This window comes from Chiloscyllium plagiosum, chromosome 8 (genome assembly GCF_004010195.1).
Source record: "Chiloscyllium plagiosum isolate BGI_BamShark_2017 chromosome 8, ASM401019v2, whole genome shotgun sequence".
In the NCBI taxonomy this organism is placed as follows: domain Eukaryota; kingdom Metazoa; phylum Chordata; class Chondrichthyes; order Orectolobiformes; family Hemiscylliidae; genus Chiloscyllium; species Chiloscyllium plagiosum.
The window spans coordinates 47,312,625-47,336,515 of NC_057717.1; positions in this window are offsets into that span (position 1 = coordinate 47,312,625).

Below are 23,891 nucleotides of genomic sequence, written 5' to 3' on the forward strand. Positions count from 1 at the left end.
TAATGGAATACTCCCCACGTGTCTGGATGAATGGAGCTCGAACAACACTCAACGAGCTTGATACCATCCAGGACAAAGCTGCCTGCCTAATTGGCACCACATCCACACACATTCATTCCCTCCAACACAGATAGTCAGTAACAGCAGTCTCTACTATCTACAATAATAGAATACCACTTAATATCATCAAATAACACCTTCAAAACCAACGACCCCTTTCATCTGGAAGGGTAATGGCAGCAGATGCATGGGAACACCACCACCTTCAAGTTCCGCTGCAAGCCACTCACGATCATATATCGCCGTTCCTTCAATATTCCGGGGTCAACATCTTGGAATTCCTTCCCTCATGGCATTATGGGTTAACACACAGCAGGTAGAAGCAGCGGTTCAAGAATATAACTGACCACAACCTTCGCAAGAAAACTAGAGACAGGAAACAAAAAAAAGGATGATGGCCAGCTAGCGACTCAAACATCCCAAAGATGATTTTTAAAAAAATTCAACAATGTCGAAACGGATCTCGTCATAGTTGGGATGCTGCACCCGTTCGATCGTGGGTGTGCCAACAGTTCCTGGTTCGAAATTTAGGAAAATGTCACACCCTTTAACATATTTTGACATTTGCTCTCATTCAGCTCTGCGTTTATTGTTTGCTTTTTCCGTGACTGGAAAATGCCTTGAGGTGATTCTGAATGTTGATATGGACAAAATTAACAATCATTTGCACAACCTAAAAGTTGTCATCTCATTGACATACGGCACCACTGAATGTGGAAGTGCTCTGGAAAATGTCACAAGGTCACGATCGAGCAACACCGCCTCAAAATAAGGAACATAAAAGGCAGATCACATTAATATGCAAAGAAATGGATTGACTTGAGTAAGACAGCGAATCTTTGGAATTCGCCAATTGTCCAGAAATCAATTAATAACTGAGTTCTTATCGAATTTTGAAGAGGTCACGATGGTCTAAATGATAGAATTTTCTTTCTATAAATTTCAGATGATGGTATCGCAGTATTTGATGAATTCGAGAGGTCCAGTTGCAGCTATACAGGTCATAGGTTCGGCCACTTTTGGAATATTGCATACATTTCTGGTCTCCTTCCTATTGAAATGAAGTTGTGAAACTTGAAATAGTTCACAAATGATTTACAAGGATCTTGCCAGGATTGGAGAATTTGAGCTATGGGGAGAGGCTAAACAGGCCGGGGCTGTTTTCCTTGGAGCGTCGGAGACGGATGGGTGACCTGCTAGAGGTTTACAAAATTATGAGGGCTAGGATAAATAGACAAAGTATTTTCCCTGGGATTGGGGATTCCAGAACTAGACGACATAGGTTTAGGGTGAGAGTGGAAAGATGTAAAAGAGATCTAAGGGGCACCTTTTACACACAAAGGGCGGTATGTGTATGAAATGAGCTGCCAGAGGAAGTGGTGGAGGCTGGTACAATTGCAACATTTAAAAGCATTTGAAAGGGAACGTGAATAGGAAGGGTTTGTAGGGATATGGGCCGGATGCTGGAAGGTGGGACTAGATTGGGTTGGGATATCTGGTCGACATGGATGGGTTGGACGGAAGAATCTGTTTCCATGCTGTACATCTCTATGACTCTCTGCCTCTATAACTTCAGAATATACCTCTCGTGACAGTAGTAAAGCTATGTTATTGAACTCACTCAAGCCTGAATAGGACTGATCTTTGTTATTCAATGAATTCATGCATTCAGGAGATTTGCATACGAGTGGCCGGACAATTAAGTTAAGTCACAATCAGATCGAACATAACGTCATTCAAAGAACGAGCAGATGTTCGATGCCAAATCACAGCTAAGTGCCTTCATATTAGTTATAAAGTGATGGTCTGAGTTGTTTCATTTGACCCACGGCTTTTTTTTTGGGAGTCGTTATTTATAACTCCAACCAAAACCTTCAGCAAATGCTTTCAGTGAGTCACAATCTCACGTTTATATATTCCTGCTGACATATCGCCATGCCGTGCCCTAGGCCATTAATAGTATTTCAAACAAAAATGATGCTATCTCAGAAGATACTTCTGGATATATCACAACAGTTAAGTTCGAGTGATATTATTATTCAGCGTTATGCTTTGTTCCTTTGGCATTCTTTAAACTGCATTTATCATTGCTGAACACTTACACATCTGTCTGGAGCCAAAACTTATGGATGTTTGAATGTCTAGGGACAGTGCCTCAGCATTTTGCACCGCTCTTTCCTGCAGTAACTTCTCAGGTGTTACCAAAACCTCTTGTGTCACTTCAAGACTTTACAGCGTCATCGTAGCACAATTGGAATACAAGTAGTTAACTGAAAATGTTTATTCAAAGACTAATCATGTTAACCTCCAGGGAGTTAATTGTCTCAATATAGGCTTTACCGTCTGCCTCCAAGAATGTTAATTGACACACTGGAGGCTTTGCAAATTATATAAATAAGAGATTCCTCTCATTGTATCATCGCTTCGCGCAAGCAGCAAACTGTAAATCTATGGAGAGGGCACAGAGAGTTCAGGATCTGAGAGCAAAAAGTTGGAATTTTTACGTCAATGGAATAAGTCTTCATGCAACAGAATTGAATCTTGCCGGAACTGATCAGAATCTACATTATTTACACAAACAGATCATATTCTAAGAGCAGTGAATAGGAGTATATCCACAATGGATTTGAATCTGACAACCACACGTTGGAGAGTTACAGCAATCAACAGAGGCGCGTACCACGCGTTTCATGTTCTTTCTACACGCTTTGACCAAATTCCAATCCATTGGCGAATCTATCAAATACTTCGGATTATTGAAGCAGTATATTATCCAATAGTGGCGTTTGTCGGTGTCCCTGGTAAGTCACCTTAATCAATTTTGATTTTGGTTTAAGACTGTAGACTTGTATTTCTGCCCAATCCATTGCTTTCGGTACTGATTTTTTTTTCAAAGAAAAAAGCTTTTCGCTGCTCACAGACTGAAATTTGCTCTTGAATCAATATCCAACCGTGAATCCTCAATCCATGAGTTGAATTAATTCAGATATTTCTTACCAAGCAGCTCAGATATGTCATTCTCTTCCTCTGGGGGCGTTGAGATTTGAATGTGGGTGCCCTGGCTCCAAGGCTGGGACCATACCACTCCATCACATCAACCCTGAGACAATATCAATTGAATTACTAACTCCAATTAATTTGACCATAATTTTACTCATGTTCAGAGCTCATTCATTCCATGTCTTTCAGAGGACAAATTTCTGCAAAACCGCATAACACAACAGGTATATAAGTGTAGCTTTCCATATTGGAGATCTCAGTGTAAACTTTTACACGTTTGTGTATGTTGTGTATCTTCAGTGTAACATTCAGTAAAATATCTCTTCACATCTCACAGTATTTCAGTTATTCTATCATATTTTTGTTCATTTTATCAAACTGTCAATCGCCTCCTAAATTCTGCTGCTTTTCCTTTCCTTATTAATGACATTACTATATATTTTTTCTGATCATTTTTATTTTTACAAGAGAATTCCCTTAATGTATTGGCAACAATCGAGGAAACGAAACTGATACACAGTGGCTTAATTGCTGCAGATTTGAAATCCAATCTTCACACTGTCCTGATCATTGCGCACTGGAGATTGGGTTCACAAGGTTGTGTAAATATTCAGCAACCTATTCCGTACTTGGACTTAAGAAAACGCAGAGGAAAGGTTATGAATATTTCCCATACATTCAAGTATATACAAGAACGTACACACACGGGTATAAACATGCATGCATGTGCTCATGTGGGCGCACACTAACACACACACACGCGTGCGCACACACACATACACATACACACACTCTTGCGATATTTTTGCTCATCTGATAATTTTGATCATAGCCTGGTATATGAAAAATCCAACATACTGATACTCATTACGCTCAATTACTTATATGGGTTTCAGTCAGTCAACAAGTCAAATTCTATACTTTCAGTTCAATATCTCGCTCTCTCAATAATATTTGTTCTGCTCAAACTATTTCATGCAGACAAAGACTTTCGTCGTTGTCACTACTATTGAATGCACTGCTATTAAGTTCAGGACCTATGAAACGATCCAGCTTGTTCTGAAAACCATTGATACAGATGTTGTATCATGTTGAAAATCGTATATCGTTCTTGTCATCTTTGTTTTCAATACGTTTTCTATGAAATTATAGTATTTGCCCACACAGCTTATTCTCAGCTGTCCATCCACTTCCGTGTGTGGGGAAATGGTCCAATTTAAGATGAAACCTTCTTGCCTTCATTGTATTTTTTTCAGTCGTAGGGTCTCGGTATTATTGGTTGGGGCAACATCTATTATCAATCTCCCGGTGTCCCTGCTAAGTTGACGATGAACTAGCTTCTGGAACTGTGCAGTCCGTGTACCACCAACACATCCAGAACACAATTACGGAGGGAATTACAGGTCATTGACCTAAATGCACTGAAAGAATGCTGAACAGATGGAAATCAGGGTAATACCGAGCATGGTGAGGATTAAGAAGGTGATGCGTTTCTTATTTACGTAAACCCTCGCCCTTCTAAATGGTTCTGCTCATGCAAATAGAAGGCTTTAGCAATGTGACTTCTGAGGATATCCAATTTATCATGTGGACCAAACACACTGCTGCTATTAGATATCGGCATTCGAGACAATGTATGTTCTGTGGATTTGCTGTTAATCCAGCTGGCTTCTTTGGCCTGGACAGTGTCAAGCTTCTTTTTGTAACGTTATTGGAGCTGCAAACATCCAGACAAGTTGGGGGCTATTCCATTATATAATGAAACAAAGAACTGCGAATGCAGGAAATCTGAAATAAAAACAGATTATTTTGGAGAAATCCATCACATTTGACAATAGCTATGGAAAGAAAAAACATATCATATTTAGATTTCAGTGACCTTTAGTCAGAACGAATCACACTATCGGCTTGTGCCTTGTTGATGATCGACGAATTTTGTGGGGAAGACAAGATATATGTTACTTGCTGTTGGATTCTTAGCTTCTGGTCAGCTCCTGCAGTCATTGCATGCAAATGGCTACATCAATTCAGTTTCTGTTCAATGGTAGCTTCATATGGCGTTACTAAAGGGGAAACCATACATGATAAACAGAAGTGAATATTAAGGGGTGTTTATTCTTCTCTAGTTGGAAATTATCATAGTCTGCAATTTTAGTAGCAGGTTTGTTATTTGCATCGTTTTAGACCAAGCATTGGATATTTACTCAGTCTTGCTGTATTTTGATATATATTAGCGATTGCCCTCTGACTTATTGTGGCTTTGGCAGTGTTAGTGGAAACGATGTGCATTTCTTTCGAGCTGCTGCCGTTCGAACTATCCTCGAAGGTCACAGGACCTGATCAGAAATTTCAGTGCGCACAACACGCGTTTCAACTGCACTGCATCTTTTCTCTGAAACAAAATAAAGAAATAGAACTGTAGCTCCTGAAATGAGCATAACGCATAACTCAAAACCTGAATGACAAGGAGAGATTATTCTCACCATATGTTTTCTGGTATCATTTTCACGACTCCACAGGAATTGGCTAAAAAAATTATCTTACCTTAGTTTGTTCTTTAAAATTGTGCACCCGCTTTGACCATCCGCTGCAGCCTACCATCTGGGCAATGTTACTGTTTTATTCGTGCCTGAAACTCACAATTTAATTCCAAGATTGATCAAGTAATATAATCGCCTTGCCTTGCTTCAATTGATGTATCTGGTTGGTATCCTTCCCAGTCTTACCATTTGACGCACAAAACAAATATTTTCTTTCAGATAGAAATAAAATAAAAACAAAGTGAGGCGCCCAAATGATTTTACCACATTCCACACTGAGGGCAGCAACGTTTATGAAATTCTCCCCGAAAGCGTATCATGAAGTTGAGGGAGTCAAGACATCGAAGTGCATTGTTCATGCTCAGTGCAGACGCAATTGATCAAAGGGATTTTTCATTGTTGTGATTATTTTTGACTCTTCGACTCTAAGCTATCACCAAATTATTGTGGGCACTCATTATGTATGGGACGACACTCTATGTTGTATGTCTTACATTTTTCACATGCCATAAACTAATGTCATGGATTTCTTTTACCTTCCGTGTAATATCTTACAGAAAAGGTACCATCCCCTGATACCAAACTGAGTGCCGATGTACTTTGGGTCATAATAATGCAACGTATTTATCTTAAAATAAATATCCTTGCTTCCAGTGCCCTGCATGCTTCCCCAATTTTACTACATCGTCTACACAAGACCACAACCAGGGGAGCTGTCTGCAAACCACTGTTTCCGGCTCGTGGGTACCCCCAACTGTAATCTGTTCATCATTGTAGATGATGTATTCAGTTTGGTATGCTAAGAGACGGACTGTGTCTGAACCATGCTCTGGAGAATAGACATTCATTGTGTGACACACTGACACACTTTTTTTTAGAAAAATTCTAAGTTCAATAATTTCAATGCATTAGAATAAACAGTAACACGTTTGTAGATCCCAAGACTGTGATTTAACGTTGATATAAATCTAATGTACGATTTCCCTGTTTATTTCCACGACACAGTTAACATACTGACGATCAGGATACTGAGTCGTCAAGACTGTCATCTCTCCAAATGTGTCACGCGATACATGGTGGCCATGGCAGTGGCGGACATACTTGTTATTATCTTCGATCTCATCCTAAGACACATTATAATGGTCTATAAACATCACTTTCTTTTCATACAGACCATTCCCGTGTGTAATATACATGCTGCACTTATAAATGTTGTCACAGATTCATCTGTCTGGTTCACTGTTGCTTTTACTTTTGATCGATTTGTGACCATCTGTTGCAAGAAGTGGCGAAGTAAATATTACACCATGAAAACCGCAGACATTATTCTTGGAACACTTGGAGTACTATGCTGTTTAAAAAACATCAGCTGGTATTTTATGTTAACTGGTTTATACAGAATGTGGAACACCCCGTGGTTTTGTATCATGGCTGAGGAAGTTCGCTCGTCTCTGGTCTGGACAGCAATCGAGTTCTTGCATCACGTCTTATCATTAGCCGTTCCATTTGTGCTAATTGTGCTGTTCAATATTTTCACCATCAGACAAGTTTTAATGAGCAGTCGTGCTCGCAAGAGGCTTCAGTCTCAGAGAATGTGGGAGTGTCATGGAGATTCAGAGGGAGACAGCCGGAGGAAATCTATTGTTTTCCTGTTTGTTATCTCAGGAACTTTCATCATGCTACGTGTTTTGATGACGCTCTTTTATTTGTGGAAACGGATAGCAGACTTGGGATATAAGACTATACATATACATTACTTTGTACTTGAACTGAGTTTCATTCTGCAAACCGGGCTGCTGCACAAACAGTTGTGTTTATGCTGTTATCCAATCGAAGTTCAGAAGACATTTAAAGGATATGATTAAATATCCCTTTTCTACCTTTTTCCAATTAGTTAGACGATGTAAATAACTGAAGCAATGGGAGCTTAGAATTGATGTTCATTTCATTTCACATTGTGTGACATTGAGTGGGAGGTTGCTGTGGTATTGTCTAATGGTGAAGCAAACGTACTCCTGAGGCCTTTTTTCTTCAGCAAATGGGGATTATGTTTGGATCGCATTGCCACAGTGATCAGGTTGTGTTCTGCAGACTGCTCATTTGATGACGGATATGTTACATGGCGTTCGTTTAGGAATGCAATTACAATGTTTAAAATATGCTTGGATAAATATATGAATAGGGAAGGTTAGAAGGGATCGTGCCTGGAGCAAGCAGATGGGAACAATTCAGTTTGGAATTGTGTTCAGAACAGACTGGTTGGACTGAAGCGTCTTTTTCCGTGCTGTATGACACTATGAATCTATGATGATTTTCAGTGACAGCAGAGTGAGAGATGAGCGGTACTGATTTTCTTGTCTGAGAACATTACCAAAACACGCACATCCAATGTAGGTAACACACAGAATTAGCATGAGCTACGGCCCGCCCTCGCTACTAGCAATGTCCTGTTGAAAGGATAACAAAAACGTTAATGAAAGACTTAAATATAAATATAGAATCAGGCAGTAATCATATCAAAGGTTTTTATTCCGTCTGTTGGACCCTTGCTGACGTCGGATGGAGACATTCATCTGAAAGGATGCCGCAGGGTTTCTTTTATTTTCTTTTCATTTCCATCCGCACGTCTGCACATTTCATATAAGAATTACATTTGCTTTCCATTACCTTTATCCAGCTGCAATTCCTGCAAGGCCATTTGGGATCATCTTCTGTCCTTCCATGTGCAATGATGTTGACATCATTTCTACGTGCTTTCTCTTTTGAATTGATTTGAATTCGCGCCCTCGACTTCTGTCAAGGGAGGCATTTTCACCATCCAGAATTTACGTTTCCCTCCATGGAACTGCTATGATGAATTTCTTTAAACGCTTACTGATTTTGCTATCTTCCAACGGCACTGGAAAGAACTGCATATTAATGCCCTATTTGGTCAAAATAATCATTATTGAAATATAACGTAGCTTGATTAACTTAGCATTCTATATTCATTTTGTTAAAGGCTGATGCACTCTATACTTCATGAGGTGTGATCTAGATCTGTCACATGAAATTAAATAAATTCCATACATCTTTAAAACCCTTGTGTCTCTTTACCGTCTTTCTTTTCCAAATAACACGTTGGATTTAATACTTCATGAATTTGTTCAGCAAAATTGACTAAGATCACATCACTCTAAATTAATCTGCATCAGCTCCGTCATCCATCTGATATTCTTACCTGATGTCCAGGTAATTCACGCAAATTTAGCTTTTCCCATCAGGTCAAAATTTGAGGTCGTGCTCTGCATAGCAATATTGAAACGTCAACACATCTCAGGAAGGACAGAAATCAGAACGCTGATTTCGGCAAGATCAACTCGAACGAATTCTCATATCGAAAACAACATAATCGCTCATCTCATCTCTCACCATCCCTGACACCCTGCTAACTTCCTATTGACGTTGATTCTGTTCCTTTAAAACTGGTACCCCAATTGAAAATACGCATTTTTTCAAGCTTTTTTCCAACAACATTTCCATTTAGACATGTTTTAAATAGTATGACAGTCATGAACCATAAGTCAATCCTCCCTCGTTTGCAAGTGCGTTTTTTAAGTAGTCTCCCTGGTCCTGTGATTGAGCTCACTGCGCCTGCGGTTGTCCGATCACTATAGTATCATTTTTGAACCTCAGGTTGCAGTGCCAGAATCACGCCTTTCAGGCATTATCTGAATTGTCTGAATTGTCCTCATCAAATAACGTGATCTACAATGGAGAAGGTTGATGGAACTTATTTGAAATAGAAATACTGTGTAGAATCCATGCCTAAACTTCCTTATCTGTTCTCATTGTGTTTGAGGACATTTATTTGGACCTGGCATATAATGACATCACACCGTTTCATGTCGGGAATATCTGCAAAGTTTGGTTCCCATCCTTATTATTCTCTCAGTCACTTTGGAGTTCAATCTCTCAATCGAACTGGTTCAACCTGTTTATTCCAAACCGCTCAGGAAATCTACTTCAATATTTTCACTCTGTCTCCTTTTCCTGTCAGAATGTTCATAGTTCGAAATATGTCGTTACTTATTTGCCTTCCATTCTGCAGCACGGTTGCTCTGGGTTACCCTGCTGTTTTACGGACCTGGAGACCGTGGCTTGATTCCAGCCTCGAGCAATTGTGTGTGTGTGGAGTTTGTGCCTTCACCTTGCGTCTGCATTAGTTTTCTCCCAAAGTACAAAGATGTCGAATTTCAGTGGATTGGCAGTAGAAATGTAGGATGACAAAAACAGGGGAGGGAGTATGTCTGGGTGGGATACTATTCAGTTCTATGGTGTGGAATCGATTGGCCGAATCGCTGACTTCTACATATGTATTCTATCATGAGCATCTTATCTCCATGTCCCTTCAATTGATTCAGTTCTTGCTGATTTTAACACACACAGATGTACACGTGGTTCAGTTATTAGCAGAAATAATACAAATTAAACTCAGTGTTCCTCGAAGTTTGAATGTTAAGGGGTGATGCAAGCAAAGTCTTCAAGGTATGAACGGCAGACCAAGAATAGATGAATATAAACAATTTCCACTAGTGGGAGATTCCATAAAAATGGTAGATTACCTGAAGTAAATAGGGCCAGATTGTTCAGGAGAAATAACATAATGCATTTCTGAGCAGAAAAAGTGGGAGATGTTCAATTGTGCTTTTACTTAAACGGCTGTTGACGCTAGATCGCTTGATAATATATATCTAAGATTGGCTTTTATTGTGATTATTTGTTTAGCGAGATTGTGAGAATAGAACAAAGGCAGATATAAGGAGTTTGGCAACAGATCAGCAATTATCTCATGGCATGGCTGAACTGGTTCGGCGTGATAAATCGCCAATGCTCTTTTGTTATTCTCAGATCCTTTTCTCATTACCTGTGGTACACTGCGAGACCGGACTTTCTGGTCAACGTAGCGTTGTCCATTGCTGTTGTGAAATTTGTAAATAATGCTGCATTTCCCACTATGCACGGTTTATAAAGAAATTGAATATTGTCGCTGGTAGATTGAATGATCATCAAATTGACAGCTTTGCCATGGATTAGATTCGAGCTTCTTCAGTCTTGTTAAAGCTGCGCTCTCTGTGCAACGGAGAGCATTGTGGGGCATTTTTGGCCTGTGCCTTGTAGGCAGTGCACAAACTCTGGAACAGTAATACGGAGAGTTACGCACGGCAACAATGCATACTTTTGGGGATCAGAGTGAAAATATTCAACCTAAGACTTCTCGTAACGATCTAAATTAAGGAAAATGACTCAGGCCATACAAGCCTTGAGATGCTGACTGTTTATTCGTGAGCTCACGGGGAGACACAAGTCGATCATGATGATCACAAGTCACTCCGACGAGATACAGAGAGTTGCGTGGATATATAAGGTCACAATCATCGAACAATTAGCAAACTGTTAATTGAACCAGAATAAGAAAGTGGGCACTTGGCCCAGTCACGAGACTCAGTCACATAGCCGCCTGGACTAGCAGTTGATGAGCAACGTTAGTATAACAATAGGTTCTGACAAAGAAAGAACATGGTGGAACAGTGGTTAGCGCTGCTGCCTTTACAGTGTTAGAAACCTGGGTTCAATTCTCGCCTCAGGCGACTGACTGTGTGGAGTTTGCACCTTCTTTCCGTGTTGTGTGGGTTTCCTCCGGGTGCTCCCACAGTCAAAAGGTATGCAGTTCAGATGTATTGGCCATGCTAAATTGCCCCTACTGTTAGGAGAAGGGGTAAGTGTGTGGGTGGCGGGTCGCTGTGGACTTGTTGGGCCCAAAGGGCCTGTTTCTGCACTCGAAGTAATCTAATATAGTACCCATGGTGACACCAGAGCTCACTATCAAGTGCGAGAGTCAGCCACACCACTGAGTCTTGGAGCGTACCAGCAGGCGTTAATATGGAAGTTAGAATGGATGCCAGGTTTAAATATGCGACAAAATGGCTGCTTGGATTCTAACCAATTTCCTTCCTTTTCTGTTTTCACCAAATTTGAGGGGCAGTTCATTAGAATTGACAAAAGGAAGAAAAAAAAGACCCGGGGTTTGTCAGGCAGTGGGCATTCGTGGTCATTCTGGTAACTATTAGAGTAAGGAATATCAGAACTAATACAATCAGAGATTTCATAAAGCGTTGGGGGAACATTAGATACAGAAAGATGTTTAATCTGGAAAGAAACAGGGGAACCCGGCACCGGTAGCGACCCAAACCGGGCACAGCATCGTTTAAATAAAACAATGACAAGGGAAAGCGATCAAAAATATTAACTCCACTCCCACCTCACGGTGCAAGCATTTAAAAAAGAAACTTCAAAGCTCGTTCAAGTACATATTTACGGACCTACTGTAACCTCTGCCTTTACGAATCGTCTCGAAAAATGCCAAGGGTAAAATAAATTTGTTAAAGCAGCAGCATCGTCAGATAACTGACAAACAGACTTCTCCGACCAATACAAATCCTGACAGCATAGAGACCCACAGACACACTCAGATAGCAGCTCACCAGAATAAAGGACCCAATACACAACATGTGCAGGACGAATGTAATTTACAAAATCCCATGCAGTGACTTAACTGAACAATAAAAATGTAGGACAGACTGGTAAATAGCTTGGACATGTAATTAATTTACTGAGGTGTAATATTAATGGAAGTATACAGTTTTTCCTTACTCTGCAGGAATATGATCACCTCAAAGCTGAAAAATGTATTTCATCGAGATGTTGAGGCGTTAGGAGTTACTGAAACGGAGGAATTGGAAAGCATTTGTTCAGCTTCTCTTTCGAAAACTGGGAATGTATTGATTCTACTTGCAACCATTGATTATAATGTGCTCATTAACTTTGCAATAACAATGCTAATTTAATCTCTTTACACAAAGAAACAATCTAAACAAATCAAATTGCATTCGTCTGTGATTCAAATAAATGTAATTAATGATGCTGATGGCCTAAATTAATTAAATGTCCTAGGTATTAATGAATGTAAATTAAGAGTCACTTCCAGCACAACAGCCACATTGACAGTCAGACGCTTTCAATTTCTAGATTATTCTTTCATTCTTACAAGATGGGAAAAGTAATTATCTTATTTATGAAATAAATTTACTGGCCGATCCTCATAATAATCGGTGTACCGGATGAGCTATTGTAAACTGATTGTTTGGACTGTTTCAAGTTTTAACTGTTTCAAGTTGTCTTTTAGACACAAAAGTGTACACTTATGCCGATCAAAAATATTAACTCCACTCCCACCTCACGGTGCAAGCATTTAAAAAAGAAACTTCAAAGCTCGTTCAAGTACATATTTACGGACCTAGTGGAACACTGATTATTTCATGTATTTTCCTTTCAGCGAACCCGGTAACAGTTGTGATACTTTTCCATGGAAACTGTGGCCTTTCTAAATGTCTGACTTTACACATGCTGGCTATGGCAGCAGCTGATTGACTGGATATGCTAATCAATCTAATGGTGTATCATATTTTCAGTTATAACTTTTCATTTTCATTTCTATACCACACTTCTCTATGTAGATCAATTCTATATTGTACTGCTGCGACGCTAGATTTGTCAATGCGACTCATTGGACAAATTTGCTGTTACCTGTTGCCGGACGTCGAAAATAAGGTATTTCACTGAGCAGATTGCAGCTGCAGTTATAACATTTTTCTCTGTATTAATCTTATTTAACAACATCCCATTTTCCTTTGCTTAATAATCACGAGAAAACAATCAACAAGGTGCATTGTAGGTGCCAGCCACATGCGGGTTTCTTGTCTTTATTTGTCAGAGCAGTATTCTTCTGGTTTCTCACAGTTTGGCTTCCATATACTTTAATTGCCTTGTCAATCAGGCACATTGCATTGGCAAGTGGAGGTCGAAGGAAACTCAAGTCTACTATAACGGAGAAAAGGTCTGATGCTGAGATAGAACATCGAAGGAAATCCAATCACTTTACTCTTCACTTTATCAGTGTCTTATTACTGTGGCTGACAGCTGTCATTAGTATTATAACCACAGAGTAGTAAATGTTACTCCTTACCAAGGCGGCCACACAAATCCTGGATATATTGCCACTGAAACTGGAATGATGTGGAAGTTTTTGAGTTCTTGTCCAGACACCTTTGCTTATGCAACGCCCCAGAAGAAGATCAGACGAGTGTTTTAAAAAAAAGGTGCTGATAGCTATCAGGCACTGGAGTTAATGCTGGCAAAAACTACAGAAATATCGATTTGTGTTCAAATCCAGAGGTCAGGATTCAATGATACCTTGGACAAGAACTTTTGCTTGTGTAAATTAGATGTCTTTCTAAGCATCAGAATCCTGCAAAAATATTGATCAAATATGACCTCCTTTATCTGAAATGGAATAAGAGTAGACTGAAATATTTGTTCACTGGAATTTAATTATTTGCTGAAAGCGATTGTGCTACACCTATTTCTAGTAAGCAGTTAGCTCAGCATTCGATTGAAACAAATGTGACTGTCAAAACTTCAGAAGCATTTTCATTTATTTCCTTAGGAATTTTTATGACGGCTCGATCAGAGGATAGGAAAATTCAAAATTCTATACTTGTTTATAAAGGCATCAAAAATACGTTCTAAATATACAAGTCTGTCGTTGAAACCGAGGCTTTTGGAAATGATAAATTGAAACAGTGCTCAAGCTTTTGGAAATGATAAATTGAAACAAAGTTATAAGTTACTTGGGAAAATGTCTTTTCTTTAAGAAGAAGTTGCTTCTGAGTAAACTCTTGAAGATATTGTTTCATGGAAGCTTTCTTTTTTGTTATGTATAGTAAATGCATTGAAGTGGTGAAGAAAAAGTACTGAACGGATTTGTAAAGTGAAGCACATTAGACTTGTCATGAAACATTGACATATTGGATTGACATTTACAATAGCAAAATGGATATAAGTTTGACTCAATGGTAAGAATCAGATAGCAGTCCTTAAATATTATTTTCGGAAGAGTGCACGGCTTTATTTTTGTCCCCAATAATTAGTGCTCAGATTGCAGTTTATCATGATACATATTAATGTTGCAGACCTTGGGTGTGCGTGATGCAATTTTGATTTCAGAGTCCAAACGTTTGGCACTGGAAAAGCACAGCCGGTCAGGAATCATCCGATGATCAGGACAGTTCACGGGTTGACAACAAAATTTTATGGCCGGGGGGGCGGCAAGGTAAATGGTAGTAGAGTCGGGTTTGTGTATAGGTAGTGACGAATGCGATAGGTGGATGGTGGGAGGTTATAGTGAAATGTCGGAATGAAGAGTGGAACGTAGAGGTGGGAAAATAGATGGACAGGTTAGACAGTTTAAGAGGGCGGTGCTGAGTTGGAGGTGTGGGTCTGAGATAATGTGCGGTGAAGGGAGGTGAGGAACCCAGTGAAATTGACATTGATTCTGTATGGTTGGAGTCTCCCAAGATGGAAGACGAGGTATTCAGTCGTTGGGTGGCTCAGATTTAGCAGTGGACTAGGCCCAGGACTTTCATTTTTTTGGTGGAGAGTAAAGGGAATTTAAAGTGTTCGACCAAAGGGCGGTAGGGCGGTTTAGTACGTGTGTCCCAGAGCTGTTCTGTGAAACATTCCATAAGTTTGCATCCTGTCTGCACAATATAGAGGAGACTACACCGAGAGCAATGGGAACAGTGGAGGAGTTGTTTGAAAGTGCATAAAAATCTCTGCCAGATGTGGAAGGGAGCCTTGGATGGAGGTGATGGTGAAGGTGGGGGCGCAGGTTTTGCACCTCATGCGGTTTTAGGGGAAAGTGCCAAGAGTGCAGATGGTATTCGAGGGGGGCGTGTACCTAATGAGAAATTCACAGAGGGAATGGTCTTTCTGTCGTGCTGAAAGAGGTGGGGAGGGAAATATATCTCTGGTGGTGAGGTGTGACTGTAGGTTGTGGAAATGCATCCAGAGATTGATGGACTGGAAGTTGAGGACCATGCGTACTTCTGTCCTTGTTGCTGTTGGAAGGATGGGGTTTCCACTTTTAGAAAGTGGAGGAGGTGAGCAGAGATTAATTTTTGACCACGTGGGATGGGTAATTATGCTCCTTGAAGTTGGAGGAGACCTGGGATATTCTGAAGTGGAATTAGTCATCCTGGGAGCAGATGAGGCGGAGACTGAGGAATTGGAAGTAAGTGACAGCGTTTTAACAGAAGGGGCGTGGGAGAAGGTGCAGTCTGGGTCTCTGTGGGTGCTGTAGTTTTTGAAGTAGATATCTGTGTTGAGTCGGTCGCCGGAAGTGGAAATAGAGAGGTACAGGGAAGAGAGGGTGGTGTTCAAGATGGTCCAGGTGAACTTGAAGTCAGGGTTGAAGATGATCGTGATTTTGAGGAACTGTTCAACCCCCTGCTGGGAGCAAGTGGGGGTGTCGATACAGTCATCGATGGCACTGAGGAAAAGTTGGGGCATGGTGCCTTTGCAATTGTGGAAGATGGATTTCAGATGATAAGAGAATTGGAATTATTTTGAACTGTGAGCAGAACAAAGTCGAATTTCAAAAGAACCTAGACAGCTTGGTAGAATAGACTCAAAAAACTACTAACATTTCAAAACGAAATGTATAAATTGATGCGACTGGTGAGACATGTAACTGAACAAATCTGTGTTTTAAAAAGTAACTAGGTAAAAACAACGACTGCAGATGTTGGAAACCTAATCCTGGATTATAGTGTTGCTGGAAAAGCACAGCAGTTCAGGGAGCATTCGAGGAGCAGGGAAATCCACGTTTCGGGCAAAAGCCCTTCATCAGGAAAGAGGACGAAAAGTAACAAGATGCAATTCAACAGAAGACAGAACGTCAGAAGTAGTTAATTGCAAAAACATATAAATGATTGAATGGTCAGGAAACTTCCAGGGAACAGCCATGTTTGACCTCACTGTGTTACCTGGCTGCATGTCAAGTGGTGTTGTTCGTAAACATATCACAAAAGTTGAAGTATTTTGTCAATATGCCGAATTGCCAAATTTACCTATCTTTTCTGCCCACGTTAACAGGAGGCACAAACCGAATTTGTGTGGTTAACAAAACTCACTATGTCTTAAAATATTTAGACTCTGGTGCCAAGCATACAATAAATTGTGCCACCGATATAAAAACTCTCCCTTGTAAAATCTTGCCTCCTTATAAAGTATCCCATACAAAACAACACAAAAACAGACACAGACAGGAATAACGAAACCTGGGCACTATGAATGTAGGGACAACTTTTAAAACATTTAATTAAAACTTTTAATACGATCTGCTGGCAGTGTTGTTGTGATATTGAGGACGATGCTGCTCAGTCTTACTTTCCTGGATTCTTCTAAGGGTTTGAATGTCACATAGAGTGGCTGCTTCATACCAAGGAACTGATGAAATAAAAGTCTCAGCTTATCGCCACGGCTGGTTAAAAATTAAACTCCTTTTCTTCATGTCGTTCAGTCATAGAATCTTCATTGCACCGTCTTTGGAAGACATTTGCACACGTGGAACACATTAATGAGGATATTGTTCTCCAAATTCAGAGATATTGTCTATTCCAACTTTAGCAAGAAATCAGCCGTTTATTCGGCATCAAAGTGACTACTTCATAACTTACAAACCACCTGGAGAAGCGAACATATTCGTATTGAAATTTATCTTTCAGACGAACGATGTTGATCAGTTCTAATTGAAAACAGAAGAAGGCAGGTATCATGACATATGACAACGCTGTGGATTTAAGTAATATGTTTTGTCGAGGTTGCTTTTAGAGAGAGATTAGGGGCATGAGACGAGCATGAGAACAAACCACTTTTGAGTCCTTGAGTGTTTTTTATTCTATATTAGAACATTAAACGCAGAGTAAGCGGGTGTGGTCACGCTGCCATAGATCAAAGATGTTTAGTGAAATTTCAGCAGTAGCTGTTGGATTCTCAATAGTTTGTAAGCTGCAATAAATTTACTTATTTGAGACTCTTTCTGAGTTTTTGATTGTGTGTTTTTCTCTCTGCTGCTGGATTGCAAAGAACAAAGAACAAAGAAAATTTACGGCTCAGGAACAGGCCCTTCGGCCCTCCAGCCTGAGCCGATCCAAATCCACTTTCGAAACCTGTCGCCCAATTCTTAAACATCTGTATCGCTCTGCTCCCCAACTACTCATGCATCTGTCCAGACGCATCTTAAATGAATCAACTACCTCTGCTGGCAACACATTCCAGGCATCTACCACCCTCCGCATAAAGTACTTGTCACGTGTATGCCCCTTAAACCTTTCCCCTCACCTTGAAAGTGTGACTTATCGTTATTGAATCTTTCATCCTGGGAGATAGCTTATCTCTATCCACCCTGTCTATATCCTTCATGATTCTGTAGACATCAATCAGGTCCGCCCTAAATGTCCTATTTTCTAATGAAAACAATCCTAACTCACTCGACATCTCTTCATAGCTAGCACCTTCCATACCAGACAAATTCCCCTTAAAACTTCTCTACACCGTCTACAAAGCGTTCACATGCTTTTGGTAATGTGGTGACCAGAAATGTACACAGTATACTAAACGTGACTGAAATAATCTCTTGTACGATTCTAACATGTCTTGCCAGCTCTTACATTCAATACCCCGTCCAATGAAGGCAAGTATACCATATGCCTTCTTGACCACTCTATTAGCCTGTGCAGCAAACTTCAGGGTACAATGGACTGAACTCTCAGACCTCTCTGCTCATCAACCTTTCCCAAGGCTGATCTGTTTCCTGTATAATTCGCTCTCGAATTAGATTTCCAAAAATGCATCACCTCACATTTGTCTGGATTGAACTCCATCTGCCGCTTCTCCGTCCAACTCTCCAGTCTCTTTACATTCTCCTGTATTCTTTGACAGTCCCCTGTGCTTTATGCTACTCCATCAATCTTCGTTTCCTCTGCCATTACAAATGAGACAGTCTGTTTCTGACTTTGCCTCTTCGTGAATGGGCGTGGTTATGAATTTCACTACATTGGAGCAGTTAACGAGTAATAGTTACTGCATCAATTATTGTTTTAAATTTTCCAATCGCCTTAAGTAAATCGAAGTTCTTCTTTGTATCATTGCATTGAAACAATTGCATTTAACTAAATAAGGTTTGGCTTGTCGAACTTCCAAAGTGCCTCCGGAACACAGCACTTTTCATGTGCCTCTAAAATAAGGACTTAGATTATCGGTTCGGTGGCTCAGTGGTTCGCAATATTGCTTCACAACACTAAAGACCCAGGTTCAATTCCCGCCTTGGGCAACTGTCTGTGTGGAGTTTGCACGTTCTAACTGTGTATGCGTGGGTTTGCTCGGGTTTCCTCGCACAGACCAGCGATTTCCCGGTTAGATGAATTGGCTATGCTATTTTGCCCGCAGTGTTATTAGTCACGGTTGAATGTGTCTGGGTGTGATGCTCCTGGAGGGTCAGGTTAGGCTGAAGGGCCTGTTTCCACAGTCTAGGTAATCTTCCTTCTTCAAATATTTTAACAGGGCCTGGTCTAGTAAATAACAAATTGAAGGCTCTTTTTTGGATCGAAATGTCTAATTCCAGGTTGTGTTTAGGGTTATTGGACTCGATGTAGGCGAGTGCTTTAAATTTGTGTCTTTCCTTTCGGGTGTTGCATTTGTTTGTATTAACCAGAGTCTGCCTTGTGTTGTAATGCATCTTTCAGTCACTAAGATGCCTATGGAGATGGTAAAAGTCACTTCCAGAGTTTTGCAGTAAAGAAAATTCCAGATCTTCCTGAAATAACTTACTTGAAAGGCCATGGTTCACTTATTTAAGCTCGGAAGAACAGGTAAACGAATGAAATTGTAAGATACACGAGGACAAATCAATCTTTGAAGTGGAAGATGAGGAGATATGTAATTCAGGAGTACTACTAGGAGAGGTGATAATATTTGGAATTCGTAGCGAGAAGATTAATGTTCCATTTTGTAAACTAACGTTCAAGAGTTTTGTGAAAGGTGGAAACGTGGTAATAGTACTAAAAGGGAAATTCTCGACGGTTTTTCCATGGCAATGAAATAGCTGGATCATAGGTACTGTTCTTGAAAAGCCAGTGCAAAACCAGGTAACTAAGTTATTTCATTAAGTTTATTCTGGGATTTCTCCTGACTGTATCATGACAAGCTTAGAAAACCCCAATTGGAAGTAAGAGGAGAAATCAAAGAGTAAAGATAAGGAAGTTGAAGTTCTATTTTCAGATACAATAATTGATCAAATGGTTCACACAAAAAAAGAAAAAGTGTCTGGCAAAGTAGATATTTGCAATTGAGAGAAATGAGCTGAATTACAAAGATGAAAGTACAAAGCACTTTTAACAAAAACTGAGTTTTACCCAGAATATTACTAACATTAAAATGGCATCTTGGAGAGGCAATGGCGACTTTTCACATATTCAGTTGGGTGAGAAATGGGAAGAAGTTCAGCAAGTTAATTTATCAGTGGATAAGGGAATGGAAATGTTGTAGGCAGCACACGAATTACTTGTAAGAATTTATTTGGATGTGAGGAAAACTCACTTTGCAATATAAAAACATTTTTATTGGCCTGGTCTGCTATCGATATGATTGAATTTCGGCAAATATGTCATCGGTGTCAGGTAACTGGAAAACCTCAGGCAGGGATATAAACAGCATCGTTACTATTTATTATGGTCTTATGGTCTCATCGTCTTATGGATATTCCTGCATTTGTGAAGCCGTCGTGATTGATTAGGAAGGCCCCCAAACTATACCAAAAAATTGCAATCAGTATTCGTTGACCATATTGGATGTGTTTATTAGATTTCCAGAGGCATTTCCATTGCACAATGTCAAGGCAAAAAGTGTTAGAGTAGAGTTACGCTTTTTTATTTCAAAAAAACAAACTAAATATGGACAAGCCACAGAAATATATTCCGATAAAAGGTCAAATTTCATGTTAAAATTATTCAAGGAAAATTAGGGTAACCATTCAAAGTCAGTGTGTTCCATCGGAATCGCAGGGAGCATGAGAACGGTGGCATCAAACTTTTAAAACGGTGTGTAGAGTTTATAATCAAGACTGCCCAAAGTTTGGAACAAGGGAATTCCATTTGTACATTTTGTAATTATGCGTACAGTTATTGAATCAACTGAATTGAATACATTTTACTTTCATCCACTGCACCATAGGGCTGGGGAATGGTATATTCAGTTTAATTTAAATGAGATGCGTTGCATTTTGGTCAAACAAAGCCAGTGCAGGGCATACACAGTTACTGGCAGGGCCCTGGGGAGTGTTGTCGAATAAAGATTTAGAGAGGTGCGGGTACATAATTTGTTGTAATTGATATCATCGGCACAAAAGGTGACAAAGAAGGCAGTTGGCACATTTCGATTCATCCAACAGAGCACAGGATACAAGAGTTGGGACATCAAGTTGCAGCAGCACAAAGCATTGGCGAGCTATATTTTGGAGTGTTGTGCACAATGTAGGTCGCCCTATTAAGGTCAGAATGGTATTAGACAGCAGAGGCTGTAGAAAAGATTTTTAAGAATGTTGCTGTGTCTGGAAGTTTGAGTTAAAAAAAAAAACAAACTAAATATGGATAAGCCACAGAAATATATTCCGATAAAAGGTCAAATTTCATGTTAAAATTATTCGAGGAAGATTAGGGTAACCATTCAAATTCAGTGTGTTCCATCGGAATCGCAGGGAGCATGAGAACGGTGGCACCAAACTTTTAAAACGGTGTGTAGAGTTTATAATCAAGACTGTCCAAAGTTTGGAACAAGGGAATTCCATTTGTACATTTTGTGATTATGCGTACAGTTATTGAATCAACTGAATTGAATACATTTTACTTTCATCCACTGCACCATAGGGCTGGGGAATGGTATATTCAGTTTAATTTAAATGAGATGCGTTGCATTTTGGTCAAACAAAGCCAGTGCAGGGCATACACAGTTCCTGGCAGGGTCCTGGGGAGTGTTGTCGAATAAAGATTTAGAGAGGTGCGGGTACATAATTTGTTGTAATTGATATCATCGGCACAAAAGGTGACAAAGAAGGCAGTTGGCACATTTGGATTCATCCAACAGAGCAAAGGATACAAGAGTTGGGACATCAAGTTGCAGCAGCACAAGGCATTGGCGAGGCCATATTTTGGAGTGTTGTGCACAATTTAGGTCGCCCTATTAAGGACAGAATGGTATTAGACAGCAGAGGCTGTAGAAAAGATTTTTAAGAATGTTGCTGTGTCTGGAAGTTTGAGTTAAATGGTGAGGCTGGATCAGCTGTGACTTTTCTTCCCCTGGAGCATAGGAGACTGAGGTGTGACTTTATAGATGTTGATAACATCATGGTAGGTACACATAATGCGAATGGCAGAGGTCTATTCCCCAGGGTAGGGGAGTCCAGAACCATTGAGCACAGGTTTAAGGTGAGAGAGGAAAGGTTGAACGGGACATGAGGAGTAACTTTTCCAGACAGAAGATGGTGCATATATGGAAAGAACCACCAGTGCAGGGGAAAAAAAAACTGCAGCCGGATGTGGTACAGGCGAACACAATTACGACATTTGAAAGACATTTGACAGATACATAAGTAGGAAATGTAGCGGAATGGACCAATCACAGGTAAGTGGGATTAATTCAATTGAGAAATCCTGATCGGCATGGACTAGTTGAATAGAAGGACATGTCCCAGTCCTGTGGATTGTCAGAATCTATAAGTAAATAAATATATATTGAGCAACTGCATGACTGAACGACCATTTTCTGGGCATTAATATCGACTTGATTTTATGAATATTGTAGACAATATTCTATGATGTGCACACTTGACGAAGTATCACATAAACAGTTTCAGTGTGGTTATGTTTCACGTGGGAAAGTACCGAACAAAACTGGGCATACCATTAACTGCCCTCCTCACTGTCCACAACTCCACCTATCTTCGTATCATCTGCAACCACAGTTTCAGTGTGGTTATGTTTCACGTGGGAAAGTACCGAACAAAACTGGGCATACCATTAACTGAATGATGGGAAGAGAAGGAAGCTACCAGGCAAGTGTACTCTTATGAAGAGCTTCGAAAACACAGAGATAGATATTCCCATGTATGCACTGCTGAAGGGTTTTGAAATATGCATGAAATCAATTTGCAAATGTGGTTACAGAGATGGAATTCAACCGTTATGAGGATGGATGGAAGAACCTCGGATGGTTATCCTTGTCCGGAAAAGGGCCAACAGGTCATGCAATACATGTTTTAGAAGACCATGGTTTAACTCGATAAAGGTGATAGCGAATAGCAGTTGCTGCATGCATTGGGGACAGGAATGATAAAGTACAAGTCCACAGTGATTTTCAGAATAATCCAAAATGATGTGACAAAATACAAATGAATTCACTGGTAAGTCAGGGCAGCGGGAACATTGTCTGGACGTCTGACGGAAGCATTATAAGTTGATACATGCAAGACGGCGTGGAATGAAGAGAAATTGAGCATCAGTGTGTGGAGAATAATTGTGAGGTTGGCACAAAGGAATGCTCTTGTTTGATGAGCTAGTGCCAGAATGATGGGCCGAGTGATCTGCTTCTTCCCTGTAACAATTCTATTACTCTGTGACCACTCTCTTTCTCCCCGTCTCTCTGTCAACCGCCATTTCTGTCTCTCTCTCCTTGTTTTTCTATATCCATATGCCTGTGGCTCCACTGTTAACATGGACATCACATTGTTCTGGCAAAACAAATCTTACATTGCTCGCCAAATTATGACTGTTGAATCTCCTTCTTTCGCTCTATGTCATTTAGTGCAAATTTTATTATTTGATTTTATTTGATTTATTATTTTCACATGTACCGATATTCAATGAAACATATTGTTTGGCGTCCTATCCAAGCAAATCATAACTTGAATAAGTGTATTAAGGTAATAAGGCAGAATGGGAAATACAGTCCTGCAGCAACAGAAATTATACAGACAAAGATAGAATTCAATATATGAGAAGCTGTTCAAAATTCTGGTAACAGCGGGGAAGAAGTTGTTTTTGGACCATTGGTATGTGTTTCCAAGCATTTGCACCTTCTGCCAGATGGAAGAGAATGGAAGAGAGTATAAAGCAATGTGGAAGTGGTCTTTTATTATGTCTGCTTTAATGTGGCAATGGGAAGTATATATGAAGTCAGTGAATGGAAGGTTGGTTGACATGTTCGACTGGGCTGCGCTCGCAATTCTCTGTAATTTCTTCCCGTCTTGGGCAGTTCTGTTGCCATACGAAGCTGTGATGCATCCAGATGCAATGTTTT